The following is a 14,484-nucleotide window of genomic DNA, read 5'->3' on the forward strand; positions in this document are numbered from 1 at the left end:
TGTTCAATGTCAGGGCTGAAGAGATGGTCCAGCACTTGCCTTGCATGAGCCGACCTGGGTTCTATCATCCCCAACATCCCAACATCCCTGAGCACCTGCAGAGTGATTCCTGAATGCAAAGTCACAAGTATTCTCTGAGCACCACCAAGTAGAACCTAAAAGCAAACAAACACACTTTGTTGAAGGTGATAATTGGGGAGCATGTAGCAGGTGCCTAATCTAGATGGAGGTGTCGAGGACACAAAGGAGGAGAGTGACATTTTACTCATGACAGTGCCTCTAGCAGAAGGGAGAGTCCAGCCAATATGGCTGTGGCTCTAGAGGAAATGTGATCAGACCTGGGCGGGTGAGAAGGGACAGGGACAAGGCCAACTCAAGTACGATCCTTGGCACCATCTAGGGTCCCCCACCCCTTCCAGGAGTGATCCCTAAGCACAGAGCCAGGATTAGTCCCTGAGCAATGGTGGGTGAGGCCCCCAAGCAAAAAGAAATGTGATTGAAGTATATGATGCAGGTGGAGAGGTGAGAAATGATGGAGGAATGAAGATGCCAGGGCCTCAATGGCCTCAAGGACAATGTGGAGGGCCAGAGAGATCGTACAGCAGGGAAGTCACTACCCCTGCATGCAGATGACCTTGGCTCATCCCTGGCACTTCATGGCCCCCCAGTTACCACTGGGAAAAGAGCCAGAAGAATGAGGTGTGGCCCAATCTCCCTTAACCTAAAACAAAATAAAACAAAACCCAAAACACAGACTTTGTGATTTTTTTTTTTTGTTACACCCAGCGTTGCTCAGAGGTTACTCCTGGCACTCCTGGTAGTGCTTGTGGGACCATATGGGATGCCAGGGACCGAACCCAGGTCAGCCGCATGCAAGGCAAATGCCCTACCTGCTGTGCTATCACTCCGGGCCCAAGATTTTGTGTTTTAATAAACCATCCAGCTCCTGGAAGAAGAAAGCAGAGGTTGGGATAGAGAGAGAGAGAGACAGACAAACACACACACACCACACACACACACACACAGATATGGTAGTTCAAGAGCATAGTAGGGAGAATGGTTCAGAGAGAGGCAAAGCTGAGCATGAACCCTGTGTTCTGAGTGGAAGGGGTTCCATAGGTGGGGGAAGAAGATGGCCTGGATTGGTCCTGTGACATGCCCAGAAGGCTGGCCCTCAGCCTTCCAGCACAGAGATAATCTGAGACAAATATTGAGATTGGAGGGAGGGGTTTGGAAGCAAAAGCACCTAAGGTTTTCAAAGCCATGGGGTTGTCTCTTGGGAGGAACAGTTCTAGGGATCAGTTCAACAGAGCCAGAGTGTGGTCTGCCCACGGGAAGGAGCCCCTAAGAAAGTGGGAGAAGAGTGGGGGCTGGAGAGACAGTCCAGCGAGTAGGGCCCTTGCCTTACATGCTGACTACCCGATTTCAGTCTAGCACCCCACTGGTCACCTGAGCCTCTCCGGAGTGATTCCTGACCTCAGGACCAGGAGTAAACCTTGAATACCTCTGGTGTAGCCCCACCCACACCCACCCCTGCAAAAAATAAAAAATAAAAGTTAGGACCAGAGATAATACAAAAGTTTGTTTATTTATTTATTTATTTTTAATTGAATCACCATGTGGAAAATTACAAAGCTTTCAGGCTTAAGTCTCAGTTACACAATGCTGAAACAACTATCCCTTCACCAGTGCACATATTCCACCACCAGGAAAACCCCAATATACCTCCCATCCCCCCACCCACCCCCGCCTGTGTAACTGATAAATTTTGCTTTACTTTCTCTTTACTTTGGTTACATACAATATTTCAACAAAAACTCACTATTATTGTTTGGAGTTCCCCACTAGAGTCAGACCTGCTGTGAAGAGATATAAAGTCGCAGCTGCGCAGTTTTGGATTTCTGGATAATATGAAAGTTAAGGCAGTTGTCTCAAATGTGCAAGCTGGGGCAATGGTTTGAGTGTAAGTGCACATATACTTCCTGGGCACCACCAGGCATGACACAAAAAAAGTCAAGTCAGTAAGTGCTGAATTTCACCCATTGGCCTTAGTGGTAAAGATTCTTGGTGACCTTAGCAAGAGTATTTTGAAACAAATAGGGTTTAGAGTCAGCCTGTGGGGTGCAGGAAGTGTAAAAGAATGTTCTTTTTTATTTGTGTGTTTTGTTTTGAGGTCACACTTGGCACCCAGCAGTGCTCAGGGTTACTCCTGGCCCTACACTCAGGAATCATTCCTGGTGGGGCCTGAGGGAACATACGAGACACTGGGGATTGAATCCAGATCGGCCGTGTACAGGGCAAGTGCTCTCTCGACTGTGCTGTTGCTCTGGCCCCACAAGGATCTTTTGCAAAGGCACTGTTCATTTCCAGGTTTCTTTGTTTGGGGGCACACCCAGTGGTGACCGGGGACTATTCCTGGCTCTGTGCAATGCTGAGGAGACCACGCCGTGTCAGCGATAGAACTCAGGTCTCCTGCATACAAGTTTTTTGTTTTTATTTTATGCTTGTGTTGGCTTTGGTTTTTGGGCCAGACCCAGCAGTGCTCAGAGCTCACTCCTGGCTCTGGGCTCACTCCCTAGTTGGGCTTAAGGGATTGATGTAGTGCAGTGCTACGCTACGATCGAACCCAGGTTGGCTGTGTGCAAGGCAAGCATCTTAACTGCTGTAGTATCTCTCTGGCCTCAGAAATCATTTTATATTTCAAATCATCGTGAAATTTATACAATGCTAGGCTGGAGCACAGGCTTTGTGAGCAGGGGGGTTGGGTTTGAACCGCAACACCTTGTGGTTTCCTAAGCACCACCAGGAGCCCTGAACTGTCAGATGGAGACCCTGAGCACCACCTGATGTGGTCCCAAATTAAAAACAAAAAACAAAGAGCTGTGTCATGGTCCTTGCTAGTCCCCGCGCTGGAGTTTGCTCCCTGCGTCAGCTCTCTGAGTCAGTCTTCTTACGTTGGCACAGACCAGGCTGAAGTGGGATGGAAACTCCTGTGCCAGGTCAGCCAAACTATTTTTGTATTTTTTCCTTTTGCTTCTATTTACTTCCCAGGGCTTCTCCCTGTGGTGCTTGACTCAGTCTTTTAAAATTTCTATGCAAGGTGAGCATTTTCTTTATTTTACTCAATGAGATTCTCTTCTTTCTCTGGAGAAAGCTGTGTTCTCTGTGTGTGTGTGTCTCTCTGTATTTGTCTCTATCTCTGTCTCTGTTTCTGGCTCTGTATGTCTCTATCTTTTTTTGGGGGGACAATATGCAGCAATGCTCAGGGGTTACTTGTTGCTCTCTGTATTCAGGAATTACTCCTGAGAGTCCTGGGGGACCATACGGAATGATGGGGATCAAACCCAGGTTACACCTACAGTAATATCCCATCTGGCCCCTCCATGCTCTCCTTTTTTTTTTTTCTTTTTGGGTCACACCCGGCGATTCACAGGGTTACTCCTGGCTCTGCACTCAGGAATTACCCCTATTGGTGCTTGGGGGACCATTTGAGATGCTGGGAATCGAACCTGGGTTGGCCGTGTGCAAGGCAAACACCCTATCCACTGTGCTATTGCTGCAGCCCCTCCATGTTCTCCTTTGAATGTGTTAATTTTCTGTTTCCTTTTGAGATATTTTCTTTATTTTTTATTTTATTTTATTTTAGCTTTTTGGGTCACACCCGGCGATGCACAGGGGTTACTCCTGGCTCTGCACTCATGAATTATCCCTGGGATGCTGGGAATCGAACTTGGGTTGGCTGAGTGCGAGGCAAATGCCCTACCCGCTGTGCTATCGCTCCAGCCTCAAAGATATTTTCTTTATTTAAAGAAATATTTTTATTGGGCCAGAGAGATAGTACAATGGAGTAAGGCTCTTGCCTTACACATGGGTGACCTGAGTTTGATGCCCGGAACCCCATAGGGTTCCCCTGAGCACTGTCAGAAATGATACTTGAACATAGAGTCAGGAGTAAGTCCTGAATACTGCTGGGTGTCGCCCCCCCCAAAAAAAACGGTCTGGACAAAAGAGACCAATGAACATATATGTCTGTTCACCCAGTGCGCCCCTGTGGCCACTCCTAGTCTCGGCGTGGAGAATCGACCCTAAAACTGTGGTTCTTTGTTGCCCCCTAGAGGGCATTTTGAAAATGTGTTCTTTCACGGAACCACATTTGAGGATTTAGTGGATGCAGTATAATATAAGGTATCTTCTGTGAAAGGTATAAAGAAATGAAAAGACATTCTATGTAACATTCAGGACAGTCCTGCACAAATTAAAATTTTTCTCTTTTCTACAATGATATAGGAAAACATAAAATTAAATATAAATCAAGGGCTGGAGCGATAGCATAGCTGGGAGGGCTTTTGCCTTGCACATGGCCAACCTGGGTTCAGCATCCCATATGGCCCCTCAGCACCGCCAGGAATAATTCCTGAATTCAGAGACAGGAGTAATCCCTGACATCGCTGGATAAGGCCCCAAAACAAAAAATATATATATATAGGGGCCGGAGCGATAGCACAGCGGGTAGGGCGTTTGCCTTGCACGCGGCCGACCCGGGTTCCATCCCCGGCATCCCATAGGGTCCCCCAAGCACAGCCAGGAGTAATTCCTGAGTGCAAAGCCAGGAGTAACCCCTGAGCATCGCTGGGTGTGACCCAAAAAGCAAAAAAACAAAAATAAAAAAAAACAAAAAATATATATAAATAAGCAGGTCTGGGCTGGAAAGATAGTACAGTAGATAAGGTATTTGCCTTGCTTGTACTGACTCTGGTTCGATCTCTGTCACCTCCTATGGTGGAGCCTGGCCAAGGTGACCCCTGAGCTTAGAGCCGGGAATAAACTCTGAGCTTAATTGAGCCAAATTAATCAAAAACAGATACAGATATTAATCAACTGGATATGATGATATATTTTTTTCTTTTTGAATTTTAGGTCACACCCAGTGGTGTTCAGTGCTTACTCCTGGCTCTGTGCTCAAGTATCACACCTGGTGGATGTTGGAGGATTGGGGTGTCAGGTACGGAACCTGCATCAGCCGTGTGCAAGACAAGCACCTTACCTTTTGTATGTTTTTTCTGGGCTGTCTTTTTTTTTTTTTTTTGCTTTTTAGGTCACACCCGGCGATGCACAGGGGTCACTCCTGGCTCTGCACTCAGGAATTATCCCTGGCGGTGCTCAGGGGACCATATGAAATGCTGGGAATTGAACCCTGGTTGGCTGCGTGCAAGGCAAACGCCCTACCCCCTGTGCTATCACTCCAGCCCCTGGGCTGTCTTTTTAGTCCTACTGCTGTGCTATCTCTCCATCCTGGCCGACCCGGGTTCGATTCCTCCATCCCTCTTGGAGAGCCCAGCAAGCTACTGAGAGTATCTCGCCCGCACGGCAGAGCCTGGCAAGCTACCCGTGGCGTATTCGATATGCCAAAAACAGTAGCAACAAGTCTCACAATGGAGACATTACTGGTGCCTGCTTGAGCAAATTGATGAGCAATGAGATGACAATGACAGTAACAGTGACTGTGATTTTTTAAAATATTTTTTATTGAAGTACTGTAATTTACAAAGTTATTCATAGCTCCCACCTTTACAATCAGTCAAGATCAAATTCCATATGTATGGTTTACCCGACCTCAGATCTCAACTTCATCACACATCACTCCCGCCTGGGCTCTGGGGCCATATGGGGTGCCAGGGACCGAACCCGGATCAGCCGCATTGCAAGGCAAATGCTGTAACCGCTGTCCTATCACTCTGGCTCCGACAGTGATCTTTTTAATCCATAACTTTATTATATAATAATTCAGAAAGATTTTACAAAACTCATTTGTTGGGAGACAAAAACCATGATTTAAGAAAAGGTCATTATGGAAAAGGAAGGTTATATAGAATATGTTATCTAAAATCACAATGCCTTAATATTTAATAAAAATACTGTCACTGTCATCACCGTCATCCTGTTGTTTGTCAATTTACTAGAGGGGGCACCCGTGACGTCTCTATTCCTCCCCGCCCTGAGATTTTAGCAGCCTCTCCTTACTCATCTTTCCCAACAATTGGAGGCTCTTTCAGGGTCAGGGGAATGAGACCGATCATTACTGTTTTTGGCATACCGAATACACCACAGGTAGCTTGCCAGGCTCTGCCATGTGGGTGGGATACTCTCAGTAGCTTGCCGGGCTCTCCGAGAGGTATGTATGTGTGTGTATATATATTACTCTCTATGAATTGTTGCCTACTGCCCTGAGTGAAAACAGCCTGGTGCAGAGTCCAATAAAAATGAGCAATAAAAATAGTTCAATAAATGGGGCTGGAGCAATAGCACAGCGGGTAGGAGGCTTGCCTTGCATGCGGCCGACCCGGGTTCGATTCCCAGCATCCCATATGGTCCCCTGAGCACCGCCAGGGGTAATTCCTGAGTGCATAGCCAGGAGTGACCCCTCCTGTGCATCGCCGGGTGTGACCCAAAAAGCAAAAAAAAAAAAACAAAAAACAAAAAATAAATAAATATCAAACTTATTTACACAGTATATTAGAGCATGCAGAGCTTCCTCATGGCTCTCTCTACACTCAGGGGTCACTCCTGGAGGATCTTGGGGGACCATATGGGTCCCAGGGGTCCAATCTAGGTCGGCTATATGCAAGGTGAGCACCTACACCCAGTCCTGATGCTCCGGGCCCTAGGATCAAGACTCAAGTGGCCTGGGGGGAGGGCGGCTGTGGGACCAGAGGCACCTACATGCTTTGCATGCCCGAGACCTGAGGCTGAGTCCCCACACACCCTGCCTGGCACAGCCAGGTGTCACTCTGGAGGTCACCCTGCACCTACTGAGTATTAGGTAGGCACCTGGAAAATGGTGTGTGTGAAGTCATGTGAGTGGGAGAGGAGGCAGGGAGAAGTGAAATGGGGTCATAAACCTCCCTTCCACCCAGCGAAGCTCAGGCCAAATGGACTGTGCAGAGGAAATTCCACTCAGTTTTACGTCTTTTCCTCTGTTACAGCCAGAGGGCGCAACGCGGGTCAGCCCAGGTGATTGCAGGGTAAGTGAATCAAGCTCTTTCAAGGTCATATTTTGGCTGATCAAAATCACACCCACCCTGAGGGACTGTACAACATGTAGGGTTGTGGCCTTACATGCGACACACACACCCTGCTTCTATCCCCAGCACTACGTAGTCTTCCAAGAGGGAGGGAAGGGAGGAAGAGAGAGGGAAGAAAGTGGGAGAGTGTCCTTCTTTGGACCCCCTTTTCCTGGACTGCAGATGGGTCTTTGCTACTATGTCCTCCTAGTTTTGCTTAATCCTAGGCAGGTTCTTAGTTCTTCACTTGCCTCTGCTACCTTTTGTTTAGTTTTTTTGGGGATAACACCTGGCGGTGCTCAGGGCTCACTCCAGGCTCTGTGCTAAGAGATCACTCCTGGTGGATTTGGGGGACCCTATGTGGTTCTGAGAATTAAACATGAGTCAGCTGTGTGCAAGACAAGTGCTTTATCTGCTCTCCTATCTCTCTGACCTCGGTTTACAGCTGGTGGTGCTCAGGGGTTACTCCTAGCTCTAAACCCAGGGATTGCTTCCAGGGGTGCTCCAAGGAACCATGTGGTGTCACGGGTTACCCTGGGCTTCCTGCTTGCAAAGTCTGATTATCCCCTTGTTATCTCTCTGAACCTCCAATTTTTTAAAAATATCCATTGATATTTTGTTTGTAGTAAAGACAGTCTAAGAGTTTCTAGGAATGACATACATGCATTTTAGTAATTTTTATTTTATCTTTTTAAAAAAATTGAAGCACTGGGGCTGGAGAGATAGCACAGCGGGTAGGGCGTTTGCCTTGCACGCGGCCGACCCGGGTTCAAATCCCAGCATCCCATATGGTCCCCTGAGCACGGCCAGGGGTAATTCCTGAGTGCAGAGCCAGGAGTAACCCCTGTGCATCGCCAGGTGTGACCCAAAAAGCAAAAAAAAAAAAAAAAAAAAAGTTGTTCATGATTGGGTTTCAGTCATTCAATGTTCTAACACCCACCCCTTCACCAGTGTACGTTTTCCACCACCAACATCCCCAGATTTGTTTGTTTGGGGGCCACACCCAGTGACACTCAGGGCTTACTCCTGACTCTGTGCTCAGAAATCATTCCTGACTGGGACCCTATGCTGGCTGGGGAATGAACCTCGGTCAGCCATGTGCAAGGAAAAGCGCCTTATCCGCTCGATGCTCAGGGCTTACTCCCAGCTCTGCACTCAGGGACCACTCCTGGCAGGCTTGGGGGACCCCTGTTGTGGTGCTGGAGATTGAACCCAGGTCAATTGCAAGCAAGGCAAGTGCCTTCCCTGCCTTCTTTGGCCCCACTTTTTCACATTCTTACCAACACTTAGATTTATTTGGGTTTTTTGTTTGATTGATTTCAGATAACACCAGGGGTGCTGGGGGCTACTCCCAGTCCTGCTCGAGGGTCACCGCTCGTGGTGCTATGGAGATCAGGCATTGCCGGGGATTGAACCCGGGCTCCTGCATGGAAAGTATATCAAGTCCTGCGAGTCATCTCTCAGGCACACATACCACTCCCTACACACACGCTTTTTTATTTTTTGAGCAGCCAGCGTTTATTTCTCACAGTTACAGAGGTCGGAAGTCTAAGATCAAAGCCCCAGCCGCCTGGTGTCTGTGAGAACCTGCTTCCCGCCACAGACAGCTGCCTTCTCTCTGCCTCCAGCGGCGGCAAGCCGGGCGTTTGGACATCATCTCTGGAGAAACAGATACGCAGTTAGTTCCCTGGCCCTTTTTGAAATGTGTTTTTGTTTGGGCCCACACCCAGCTGTGCCTGGAGCCCACACAGTGCTGGGGATGGAACCTTGGTTTTCAGTTTGCTGGTCATGTACTCTGACCTCTGAATCATCTTCCTGATCTGTCCTTTGCCCCTTTCGGGGGTGATAGGATTTGGGTTTCTGAGGGGTTTGCTCTGGGTTTGCTCCTGGTGATGTATAGGGGTCTATGTAGGGCTGGGGCTGGAGCAGTGTCTTACTTCTGTGACGTCTCTCTGAACCTCTTTGCCCATATTGTTTTTATTAATTTAATTTGTTTTGGCTTGTGGGCTATACCCAGCTGTGCTCAGGGCTCCATCCCTGGCGGGGGTCGGGGAACCCTGGTCTGCCAAGTGCAAGGCAAGTATCTTCTCCCTGTCCTGCGTCTTCTGGCCTCCTTTTGCCTCATTTTTAAATTGAGGACTTTTTGGAGAGGGTGTGGTTATTTGGTTTTGGTTATTGGGCCACATCTGGCAATGTTTAGGGGTTACTCTTGTCTCAGGCCTCGGGGGACCAGGCAGTCCTAGAGGTCAAAGCCAGACCTCCTCAAAGCATGTCAGTAGCCCTTTGAGCTATCTCCTCATTAGTTAAAAGATAATTAAGATAATTAACGTATCTTTTAATTCGTGAGTCCTTACGCTAGTTTTGATAAGGCCCTACCAGAAATGTTATTTGCAAACATGTTCTCCCATTCTATGGAATTTTTTTCTACTGTTTTGGTTTGTCTGTTTGCTTTTGTTTGGAAACCACACCCAGCAATGCTCAGGGGTTATTCCTGCTGGTGCTCAGGGGACCATATGGGATGCTGGGGATAGAACCCAGAGCAGCCACATGCAAGGCAACGGCCTGTGGTATTGCTCTGGCCCTTCTTTCTCTTCCTTGATTACATCCTATGAATACATGTTCATTTGTCTTTGTTTTCATTGGTGACTATGTGTTTCAGATTCAAATGTAGGAAACCACGGCTGGGTTGAGGATGTGGCTCTGTGGTAAAGTGAATACCTTGCACGCAAGAGATCTAGGTTCGTTCCCTGGCACCACAAAAACAAAAAACAAAAACCAAAGCAAAACATTGCCCTGGGCTGGGGATGTGGCTCCAGTGGTAAAGTCCAGGATTACAGACCTTGGGCACCAAGTGGTACCACCGTTGAGCCAAGAACCACCCCCAGGAATGACCCCAACAACAATTGAAAAATAAAAACAAAACACAGCAATTTGCTAAGGATATGGCTCAATGGTAGAACACTTACCTTGCCTGTGTGTGGGCCTGAATTTCATTCCTAGCACCGCCAAATAAATAAATAAAAAGAGGCTATAGGGCTGGAGCGATAGCACAGCGGGTAGGGCGTTTGCCTTGCACGCGGCCGACCCGGGTTCGATCCCCAGCATCCCATATGGTCCCCTGAGCACCACCAGGAGTGATTCCTGAGTGCAGAGCCAGGAGTAACCCCTGTGCATTGCCGGGTGTGACCCAAAAAGGCAAAAAAACAAAAAACAAAAAAAAACCAAACAATCAAACAAAAAAAGAGGCTATAGACCAAACACGATGGCCACTCAATACCTCTATTGCAAACTACAACACCCAAAGGAGAGAGAGCAAAAGGGAATGCCCTGCCACAGAGGCGGGGTGGGGGGTGTATGGGCTGGGGGTGGTGGGAGGGATACCGGGATCATTGGTGGTGGAGAATGGGCACTGGTGGAGGTACTCGATCATTGTATAACTGAAACACAAGCACGAAAGTTTGTAAGTGTACAACTGTACCACGTGGTGTTTCACTAATAAAAAATTTAAAAAAAATAAAAAAGACTTACTCTGAAAGGGGGTTCTTGGGTGCTCTGGTTATTGGGTTGAATCTCCCAGAGCAGAGAATAGAGTTAAGGGACTGTAGTGGAATGCCCCTCCCCAGTGGAAAATCAGTCACTTTTTTTTTTTTTTTTGGTTTTTTGGGTCACACCCGGCGATGCACAGGGGTTACTCCTGGCTCTTCACTCAAGAATTACCCCTGGCGGTGCTCAGGGGACCATATGGGATGCTGGGATTCGAACCCCGGTCGGCAGCGTGCAAGGCAAACGCCTTACCCGCTGTGCTATCGCTCCAGCCCCACAGTCACTTTTTTTTTGTTGTTTATTTTTGTTTTAGGGCTACACCCAGTAATTTTCAGGCCTTACTCCTGATTCTGTGATCAGGGGTCCTTCCTGGTAGTGCTCGGGGAACCATATTGTTTTCTAGCGATTGAACCAGGGTCAGCCGAGTGCAAGACACCCCCAGTACTAGCTCATAGCCCCAAACCAGTCGTTTTTTGCCTAATCTGGGATCCTGGAGTTTGTTCCATGACTGAAACATTATCATTTGACTAAATGCCTTTGGGGAACACAAATCCAGAAATATCACATCTCACAGTTTCAGAAGTCAGCTGGGCCCCCTGGGGCTTCAATTTCAGCAGGTAGAGCACAGGTCCATGTGTGAGTATGTGATGTGTGTGATATGTGTGTGATGTATGCATGATGCATGTGAGTGAGTGTGTGTGTGTGTGTATGATATATACCACAGGCTCTGGGTAGGAATTCAGGCTCCACCAAGGAGGAACCAAGAAATTTACAATTTAATGGCTTTCAGATTAAGCACTAAATAAATATAAGTTTTTGTAATATCCCACTTTTCAAGAAAATAAAATACAAAAGGCCAGAGGAAACTAAGAGACAGTCCCCACACTGGAAACTTTTTCCAAGTTGAAAGCAAAAAAGAAATGAGGTGAAAGAAGACAGCACCCCGTATGGTCTCCTGAGCACTGCCAGGAGTGATCCCTGAGTGTAGAGCCAGGAGTAATCCCTGAGCACAGCTGTTTGTGGCCCTCACCCCCCTAAAAAAGAAGAATTAAGTGACTTACATACTTTACAGTGGGAAGCGCAGTAGAGTAGGCCGACTAAATATAGTATGTGCTCAATAAATAGTTGTAGAATGAATGAACTAGAGGGAAGTAAGGTGGTAGGTATCACCTGGCCTCTGGAGAACCAGCCCTGTGCAACATTTCCTGGAAAAACAGGAAGTCTGGATAGGGCAGATACGGATAAAACGATGATGGTTCAATTTAGTTCACCAATTTGGCACCTACTCACTTTGTACCAGGCTAAGTACCATGAGTAACTCCTTCCTTCAGGGACCTGCAGATTCCCTCCATAAACACAGCCCCACACTGTTGCATCCCTTGGGGCCAAGCCCAAGTCCACCCCACTGTACTAACACACTCTGGACCTTGACCCTCACAAGGCCCCTCTGAGGTTGGCTATATCACTCCCCTTTATAGAAGAGAGACAGAGGCTTAGGGTGACTCAGTGATTCATCGACAGTCAAGCAGCTCGTTGGTGATGGAGCCAAGGTTGAAACACAGCCAACTCACTGATACTGACCCGGCTGAGGTGTTCAGGTGCCTGGAAGAAGAAATAATTGACTTTGCTCAGAGTGTGTCTGGAAAATCTTTCCTGAGCTAGTTGATGTGTGATCGGTTGGTAAAGAAAACAGCACAGTGGCGAGGGCATTTGCCTTGCGCACAGTCAACCCGAGTTCAATCCCCAGCATCCCATAGGGTCCCTTGAACCCACCAGGAATGATTTCTGGGCAGAGTGCCAGGATGTGGCACTCTGAGCACTGCTGGATGTGGTCCCCAAACTGAAAACAAAAAAAGAAAAGTCACATAAAAAGTGGTTCCTGAGGACCACCCCCCCCACCTGCCAGCCTCAGCTGACCCCCAATCCCATACCGGCCACGCCCAGGAGGCGCGGTGATGAATGAGGAAATCAGCCCTGGAGCTGGAGTCAGTCAGGTCCTACCTGTGTGTGTCATTCCCTCTATACCCTGCGTGAGGGGCCCACGGGGACAAGTCTGTGGACACCCCCTTCTCTTTTGTTTCTTTTTAGTTTTTGGACCACAGCCAGCAATACTTCAAGATTACTCTTGGCTCTGCATTGAGAAATTACTCCTGGGAGTGCTCAGGGGACAACATGGGATGTCGAGGATTGAACCCAGGTCAGTCGTGTGTAAGGCAAGACACACCCTTCTCAGTCCATTGCAGATGCAGCCTGAACCACAGAGCCTTGAATGATGCTGCACTTCTCCCTGCCTGCTGGGAAGGAGACATCTATCTCTGCTCTCCCTGGAGAGAGATCTGCCTCCGAGGATGACATGGGAGTGGAGAGGGGGAGCTGAGAGGCGCCAGGCTGACTGTCCCCACCAACCAGCCGGTCCCTCTGCGCAGGGCTCTCTTCTTTCTGGTTAATCATCCCTGTCTCTGTCCGAAGGGAAACCAGGATATCTCCCCACCAAGCACACAGCATTGTATAGTTATAGGCAAGAGTAGTATATGGTTATAAACTAGGTTGGCTTATTGTTTTGGGTTCACACCAGACAGTGCTTAGGGCTCAATCCTGGAGGGGTTTTCGGATCCTCTGTGTAATGAGATCCAACCTGGGTCAGCCGCCCGCAGGGCAAGGGCCTTGTCTGCTATACTATTGTTCTGGCCCCACCGGTACTAATCTAGTCTTTTTGTTTTGTTTTGCTTTGGGGCCATAGCTGGCTATGTTCAGGGCTAACTCCTGGCTCTGCATTTGGGAATCACTCCTGATGGATCTGGGGATCATATGGGGTACTGGGAATAAAATCTGTGTCAGCCATACGCAAGGCAAGCACCTTACCTGCTGTATTATCACTCCAGCTCCAGTAATATTGTCTTTTGCGGGGAGGAGAAGGGAGAAATTTGGGGACTGAGTTGGGGTTAAGCATTGCTGGGGAACAAACTCAGGACTCCTGAATGCGAAAGCATGTGCCTTTTGAAAAATATCTTCCTGGGTCCTATATTTGTGGAGAAGGGGAGGGGGTTTTGACCACACCCAACGATGCTCAGCAGTTAGTCCTGGCTCTGTGCTCAGGAATTACTCCTGGCAGTGCTTGGCGGATCATATGAGACACTACGGATGAAACCCGAGTTGGCCACAGCAAGGCAAGAGCCTCCCGCTGGACTACCTCTCCCAGCCCTCCCCCCCTTTTTTTTTTTTTCCTTTTTGGGTCACATCCAGCGATGCTCAGGGGTTACTCCTGGTTCTGCACTCAGGAATTACTCTTGGTGGTGCTTGGGGGACCATATGGGATGTCAGGGATTGAACCTGGGTCGGCTTCGTGCAAGGCAAACACCCTACCTGCTGTGCTATCGCACCAGTCCCCAAGCCCTCCCATTTTTAATCTTTACCTGTAATTATCTATTTAAGGATTTGACTTCCCAACCTCATGAGCCTCTTATTGGACAAAAATTCTGGCATCTGTGTGTGTGTGTGTGTGTGTAAGTGTGTGTGTGTGTGTGTGTGTGTGTGTGTGTGTGTGTGTGCGCGTGCTCGTGCACGCATCTGTGTTGCTGGGGATTGAACCCAGGTTGCATCATGTACTTTGCCACTGGGCCTTATCTCATCCCCGGCCCCAAACACTGTTATTTGAGGAGAGGAGGTGAAAGCTGGGGAGTTTGGCCACTCACTGGTATCTCAACTTATTTCTGGCTCTGTGCTTAGGGATTTCTCCTGGCAGTGCTTGGGGGACCCTCTGTGGTGCCAGGGAACAAACCCAGCTGGAAAGGCAGGAGACTTACCTGCTGTACTAGCTCTCTGACCCCCAAAACTTTGTCTTAATCACCACTGTGTTTTCAGTGTTTTGCACAATAAAAAT

This window comes from Sorex araneus, chromosome 5, assembly GCF_027595985.1.
Source record: "Sorex araneus isolate mSorAra2 chromosome 5, mSorAra2.pri, whole genome shotgun sequence".
Taxonomy (NCBI): Eukaryota; Metazoa; Chordata; class Mammalia; order Eulipotyphla; family Soricidae; genus Sorex; species Sorex araneus.